Genomic DNA, 7,425 nt, shown 5'->3' with positions numbered 1-7,425 from the left:
TGTATTTTTGTTTTCCTCATCCAGGAAATACATTTATTCCTTGGAACAAAAATGTTTAGGCACAGCAAAAAGAAATGTTTATTTCCATAACCTTTTCCAACTTTCCAGTAGGAAAATTGAACCCAAAAACAAAAAGCCCTCAATTGCATTAACTCTTTTAATTTGCTTTTTTCTTCTATTTTCTTTTTTTTTTTTTTTTTTTTTAATTAAAAGCATCAATTTTGGTGGTGTTTCCAAGAAATCTTTGTTACGAGGGTTTGTTCCCTAAAAACAAGGGGGAAAAAAGGGGTGGGAATTAGATTTTTTGGGATTCAAAGGCTGCCAAAACGTCCCACATTTGGCACAATTCAGATTTTCTTCGTTAACCACTTATAATTTCCTTGAGATGCAGATAGAGCCAATGGGGGCGGCTCGATGCCGGCCAAAACCAGCAAAACCAGAGGGTGCTCAGCAAATTCCTGGTCTCCAGAAAATGCCAGGGTTTGGATGAGAGCTGGGAGGGGGGAAAAACCTCAGGAAAACATCCTTTGTGCCTGTTGGAATGTGGAATGATCCTGCTGCCCACTGCCTGTCTTTGGCCATGGTTCATGTCCGATATTCCAACAGCTTCCATGATTTTCTCCTTGAGAGTTTTGGTGGAACTATGACGTCACTACCCGATCTCCATGGAATCCTAGAAAGGTTTGGATCAGAGCGGACCTTAAGGATCACCCAGCTGGCCATGGGCAGGGACATCTCCATGGAGATCAGGTTGCTCCAAGCCCATCCAACGTCCTTCCAGTGCTGTTCTACCAACCCACAACTGGAATTCCCCTCTTTATCTGTTGGAAAATTGCTCATTCCAAGTGCAAGGATTATAATTCCCCTCTTCAGGCAGAGTTTTCCCTCAAACCATTGGATTCTGGGCACCAATGTTGAAAAACTTGGATCTGCTGTGGATTTCTTCCAGCTTTGGGGTGACCTCACTGTGTTTTTCCAAGACCTGAAGGAGGCGACAGGAAAGATGGAGAGGGAATATTTCCAAGGTATGGAGGGACAGGACAAAGGGGAATGGATTCAAACTGACAGGGAGGAGGTTTGGATGGGATTTTGGGAAGGAATTCCCGTCTCTGAGGGTGATGAGGTGCTGGGATGAAATTCCCAGAGAAGCTGTGGCTGCCCCATCCCAGGAATTGTCCAAGGCCAGCTTGGAACAACCTGGGATAGTGGAAGCTGTTCCTGCCCATGGAATGGGATGATTACATTCCCTTCCATCCCAACTCATTCCATGATTCCACGACCTTGGAGCTGGACCCCCTTGCACAGGTAGGATTTTCCTGTGGCTCTGGATGAGGCGTTCCCATTTTTCCCCCACTGAGGATGGAGAACGTGGCCATAAATGGATGCAAATCCTTCTGGATCCTGCAGAATGCAAACACCGGGAATGTGCTAAGCTATTCCAGAGGAGATGACACACGCACCCCAAATCCCCCTTCCCAGGTGGAAATTCCTCATTATCTCCTGGTTGGATTTGCAAATCTGGAAAAAAAACAAACAAGGAATATCGGAAAGGACGAAAGTCTCCAGCGTGAGGAGCAGTGCCAGGAATTCCTTCCTTCCGAAGGCCGTTGTGGATGCAAACCACCGGCAGCAGCTCATTCCTAGCAATAACAGCTATGTCATATTTCCTGGAACACGGGCAGTGCGGAATATCATTGGAAAAGGAAAATAAACACGGCTTCGCTCCGTGAATCACCGGCCATAAATTCTCACCGAGGAAAAAAAACAACTCACACAACTGAGGGAGCCTTCAGGCAGCAGCAGAAGGGTTTGCTGATCCCTCGGTGATGTCCCACTGGAGTTAATATCCCGCTTTTCCAAGCTGGGACAAAGCTACGGCTGGATAAAACAAAGACAAACCACATCCTCCTCCGCTTTCTGAAGTGGGATGAAGTCCGACATTCAATCTGTTTTTTCTGGGTTTAAAACTCACTTTAATGGGTCCTTTTTCTTTTTCTCCCTCTTTTTTTATTTTTTTCCCCCTTTTTTTTAAGGTTGCTTGCCTTGGAAGGGAGATGGCAACTCCCCCAAAATCCCATAAAGGTGCTGCTCCTGGTGGCCAAAAATTCCATTAATTTCTTCTAAAAATATTAAGGATCGAGTCTCAATGGGTGAAAATAAACTGAGCCCAGAAGAAGCTCTGCTGAGCTCTGTTCCCAAAGCCTCCAAACACACAGGGAGCAGCATCCCCAAATTCCTGTGGGATTCAGGGAAGAAATACGGAGTGGTTTGGGTTGGAAGGGATCTTAAAGATCAACTCATTCCTATCCCCAGGACAGGAACGCAGCTGGAAGCAAGAGTTGGGAATTTGGCTTGACTCTCATGTTCTGCATTAGAAATAACCATGGAATTATGGAATATCCTGAGTGACCCACAAGGATAATCCAGTGCAGCTCCCAGTCCGGCACAGACACCCCAACAATCCCACCCTGTGCATCCCCGGGACTGGTGTCCAAACATTCCTGGAGCCTGGGCAGTGCCCAGCACCCTCTGGATGAGGAATCTTTTCCTAAATCCAACCTAAACCTCCCCTGGAACAGCTCCATAAATTTGGGGGAAGTCTTTTCTTAAATCATTCCAAAACTGTAAGACCCCCAAGGAGGTTTTCATCCTGATGGAAGGTGGAACCTGTCCAAGGTGGGAATTTTTCTGGAGCAGCACAAGGATTATTCTGGTTGTCCAATTTGGCCTTGGATTCATTCTGCTCAAGTCAGGACAAACCTGGAGAATTATCCAGGGAATTACATCCCTAAAACTCTCACCTGGTCCTGGTGTAGACGAATAAAGAAAAAATCCTCACAATGAGGAATTTCCCAAAGAAACTTCTACCTGGAGGGATTTTTGGGAATATCCCTGCAAGTTAGACCTCGGTGTCTTTATCCAACACCTGCACAGCTGAACGCGGCGTGGAGCCGGAGCTGAGGAAATTCCAGGAGCCTCCACATCCCTTCTGACATCCGACGCCCTCTGAAGCCATTCCAGCAGGTCGGAGGAGTCCCGGAGGCTGGGATGGCACTCCAGAGGGATGCGGGAGATCCGTATCTCCCTCCTTCAGAGGCACAAATTGTTCACCTGGCCACCAGCAACAATGGAGGCTTTGAGGCCATCGGCGGCCAAGGCATGGAAAAAATTCCTTCCCGGACACTTCCCTCCTTTATATCCGTGCTAATCATCCCTCTGCTGTCAGCAGGGAATGTTATCAGCCTTCAGCGAGGCATCAAACAGAGACAGAGGGATCCCTGATCCCGCCCTGCCCTTCCCAGCGGCATGAAAGGGAAAGAGAAAAAGCCTGGGAAAGGCTGGCACAGGAATTTGGGAGCAGGGAATCAGGGATGGGCGGATGTTGCCTCTCTTTGGCTGCTGCCCGTCAGTTTTGCTCTTGTCTTCATTATTTATTTCTTAACAAATTCTATTCTGCCCCGCATTTTTGGGAAAATGTTCCATCACAACTGGCTCCCAACGGGAAACTGGGGGTTGGGATTCTGGGGTTTTGAGTTAGGAATGCACCTGCTTCCTGTAAGAGGGAAAATGATCATTAAAAAGAGCTATTTTTAAACTAATAATAAGGGAAATACAGAATTGGGAATGTTTTTATAGGATCATGGAATGGTTTGGGGTGGATGATCTCGTTCCATGGGCAGGGACACCTTCCACTACCCCAGGCTGCTCCGAGCCCTGTCCAGCTTGGCTTCTGTTCTGGATCTTGATTGATCTAGATTCAAATCGATTGATCTTGATTGATCCAGATCCTCGTTCCTGATTGATCCAAAATCCCAACCTTCCTTTACCTCTCCCTGCTCTGAGTGGAAGGTTGGATTAGAGATCTCCCAGGAAAAATTCCAGCCAGCACATCCATATTCCTGCAGCTCTAGTGCTTATCAGCTGGAAAGGAAACTTGGGAGACATTGGGATAAATCCCCATTCCTTCTGTTCAATTATTTAATGTTTAATCACTCGATATCTCACCAAGGCAAAATCGATTGGAAATATCCCTTCCTGTTTTTTTGGCTTTTTGTTCTCCTTCTCTAATCCCTTTTCCTCTTTTCTAATTATATTCCAAACCAGATCCACAAAAAAACCCACAAAAAAGGACCAAAAAACACTCCCACCCAAAAGAAAAAAAAAAGGAAAAAAAACACCCAAAAATGCTTCAAAATGCTTCATTTTTTTTGGTATAAATCATCACTGATGGGACAAATCAAGATCTGCAGTTTGCTTTAAAAATAGGAAAGGAGGTTAAAAATAAAGATTCTTCCAAATATGGACATTTTAATGGATGAAATTTGGAATGTGAAACTGATAATTAATATTTTCAATGACTCAGTGAACTTTAGTAGCAGAATGACCCCCAGGATTTATGAAGAGAAAGATCCAGGAGTTACATCTGATATTCCAGTTGGTTTTCCATGCCATTGGAAGTGAAGCTCTGGAGCCCAGCTGGAAGTGAGCTGAAGCATTTCCTGTGCTCAAAACCCTAATTTTTAATTCATTTTCAACTAAATTAAAATTTTACTTCAATTTAAATTAAGCCTAATCTTTTATTAGGCTTAATTTAATTGAAAGCCCATTTTTTAATTCATTTTAAACTAATCTTAGAAATAAATTAGTGTGAATTAGAATTCCAGCGTGGCTTGGGCTGGGAAAGACTTTAGGAACGTAGGTGGGGACACATTCAACTAAAACCAGTATTAATTAAATATTAAAACCAGTATTAATTAAAACTCACCCTCCAGGTTCTCAGCTTCTTTGATTTCCCTTTTTTTTTTCATGGAAAAACCTCAAAGAGGGGAATTCTTCCCTTGCTGGATTGTGTGCAGGGGAAACATTTGAAGGGAATGAGGTTAAGGAAGGGGCTGGAAGTGGAGCTGGATCAGCTCCTGATTGGCCCTCGTCACACCTCAGTGTTACACAACAAAAATCCCACTCTTTTACCTCCCCCTAATCCCTTGGCTTCCCACTGTTTATATTCCACAGGATTCGCTCCAAGAGTGGAGGTGGTGGTGCCGGGAGATGGAATTGCTCTGTTTTTCAGGAGCAGAGCTCTCAGTGGGTAATTTACCGCCGTGTCATTAAGGTCCGAATTTCGGGAATGTTTTTAAAAGGAAGCCAACGATGTGGGGTCGGATTTGGGATGTGCAGCGGATGAGAAGCAGAACCCCAAAATTCTGATCAGAAATCCCAGAAGGGTTCACTAGAAAGGGTTCCCCTATCCTGGAGCAGGGGTGAATATTCCCACTGAGCTTCCAGGACGATCCCAGTGGATGGACACAGCTGTAACTTCTCCATCCCAGAGATCCACGGAGCAAAGGGATTTTCCTCAAGAAAATCATATCCTAGGAATGCTGTAAGGTCAGATTGTGACAGCTGGTTCATCCCATGGTTCCGTGATCTGCGGAGGTGGATTTGGGAATACTCATCTCCTGGAGGTGTCATTCTCCATTAAGCACGGGGAAAGAGCAACAATTTATCCTAGAATCCCAGAATTCCAGAATGGTTTGGGTTAGAAGGGACCTTAAGGATCAACTTATCCCAGTCCATCAGCAGGAGTTTCACTATCCCAAGTTGCTCCAACCTGGACTTGGACACTTCCAGGGATTCCAGGAACTAAAGGAGCCCTAAATCCCCTCCAACCCAACCCATTCCAGGATTCCAGCATTCCATGATTCATTGATAACCCCCCTAAAATCCTCCCTAAAACAGGAACGACACAAAGGAAAAGTAAAAAAATCCTCCGGGAAAAAGACGATTTACTGTGGGGAGGGAATGAATCCAGCTTATCCCTGATTTCCCTGACACCTTGCACTGGATTTATTGGAAGTTTTAAGCTGGTACTTTTGGCTCCTTCCACTCTCCAGGGAGTCAAAAAGAAAACCCTGGAATTTTGATGATCCACAAACATTTGAGGCAAATCAGCTCCTGAAGTTCCCGTGTCCCTTGGCTCTGATTTTCCATGGATATCTGAGATGGAACCCTCAGCAGGATGAATCCCACTCCATTTTTCCATCAAAAATCATCATTTTCTCACCCATTTTGGCAGAATTTGGCTTCATTAAGGAGTTTGAGACCCCAAGACGAGAGATTTAATGTCAAAATAGAATCCAGACATGGTTGTCCCAATGATTTTGCTCCTTCCTGTTCCAAAAGGTTTTCCAGAGTTCCTGAGGAATGACAGACAGGATATTTACTAGCTTGGCTTCTGTGGAGGCAGCTGTTAAATGACATCACTCTTCCCAATCCCAGATTGAACCATGGAGAAAAGAAAAATGGGAATATTTCTGTTTATTCAGAACTGATCTGCATAAAAATTGTGGGAATGAGGAGAGGGCCCTTTATTATCCCAAAAATTCCAGTGTCATTTCCTTTATTTCTTTGTCTGTGATGAGAATGGATCTGGTGAGAACCCAAGGAATAAAAAGTGGTTTTCCTGAGCTCCTCTCACTTTGGAGGGAAAGTGGGAAAGAGAAAATGGATTTATTTGGAATATTTGAGCAGAAAATTCCAGCATTCAAGCTTTTTCATTGGAGAGAAATTGATTGGAAAACACAGCCGAAATATTTCATCCCATAAACACTATTTTTTTTTTAACTTGTAGTTGTCAAAATTAAATAAAATTGAGAAAAATTCAATGTTTTCAGGGTAGAAAATGAAAATCTTCCAACAAACTCTCCCAAAAATTGCCCCTGAAACAAAGGATCTTTTCTAAAGCCTTTTCTCTCCTTAGTCTTAGATCCATGCCCTCCCCATGAGATCATCTTTCCCTCAGGAATGAGCCCAATTGGAAAAGCAAATAACAGCGACAGAATGGTTGGGAATAGCGCTGGAGCAGCGGTGGGAGCTGTTTTGTGGGATTTGGGAGTGACTCTGGATGGCCTCCGTGGTTCCCACACATACATAAACCGGTGGGATCCACGGATCCAGCCTTTCCTTCTGGCTCTCCCACACATTTGTGGTGTGATTTTGGGTGGATTCCCATCCACAAACCCTTCCCCACTCTCTCTGTCCTTTGCGAGTTGCTCCCGTTGTCCTTCTGGGAAGTTTTACAGATTCCTGAGGGTGAGGAGAGCAACCGGACACAATCAATGCTCCATGAGGATCTGCATCCGTATTTTTTCATTATTTTTCTTTTTTTTTTTTTTTTTTTAATTAAACCCACTTCTTCTCAGTGTCTGAAGTCATCCCTGCAGCTCAAAGCAGGAATGTGCCATGAATAATTCAGCAAGCCAGGTTATCCTTGAAAATAGACCTTTTCCCCAGTTTTCCACTGGATTCCGTGAGATATCTCCCAGGGTGGAGTCCAGAGAAGAAACATCATCATCATCATCATCATCATCATCATCATCATCATCATCCTGTTATTTATCCCAAACTGAGGGAAATTACCCACAC

At 44.3% G+C, this 7,425-nt stretch overlaps 1 long non-coding RNA gene across 2 annotated transcripts; it reads left to right on the top strand.

The window, feature by feature from the left end:
- Positions 1-734: 734 nt before the first annotated feature.
- LOC128817422 (uncharacterized) lies at positions 735-6,621 on the top strand. Of its 2 annotated transcripts, none has more exons than XR_008440191.1 (3): positions 735-1,025; positions 5,014-5,113; positions 5,895-6,621. It is a non-coding gene; the product is annotated as an uncharacterized LOC128817422 (long non-coding RNA). The 2 variants fall into 2 exon arrangements; XR_008440190.1 differs by lacking the exons at positions 5,014-5,113; positions 5,895-6,621 and adding exons at positions 1,170-1,305; positions 1,408-2,923.
- Positions 6,622-7,425: the final 804 nt, after the last annotated feature.

This window comes from Vidua macroura, chromosome 1 (assembly GCF_024509145.1).
Source record: "Vidua macroura isolate BioBank_ID:100142 chromosome 1, ASM2450914v1, whole genome shotgun sequence".
Lineage (NCBI taxonomy): Eukaryota > Metazoa > Chordata > Aves > Passeriformes > Viduidae > Vidua > Vidua macroura.
Note: the sequence above shows the minus strand (reverse complement) of the source record. Positions and strands in the feature narration are given on the sequence as shown.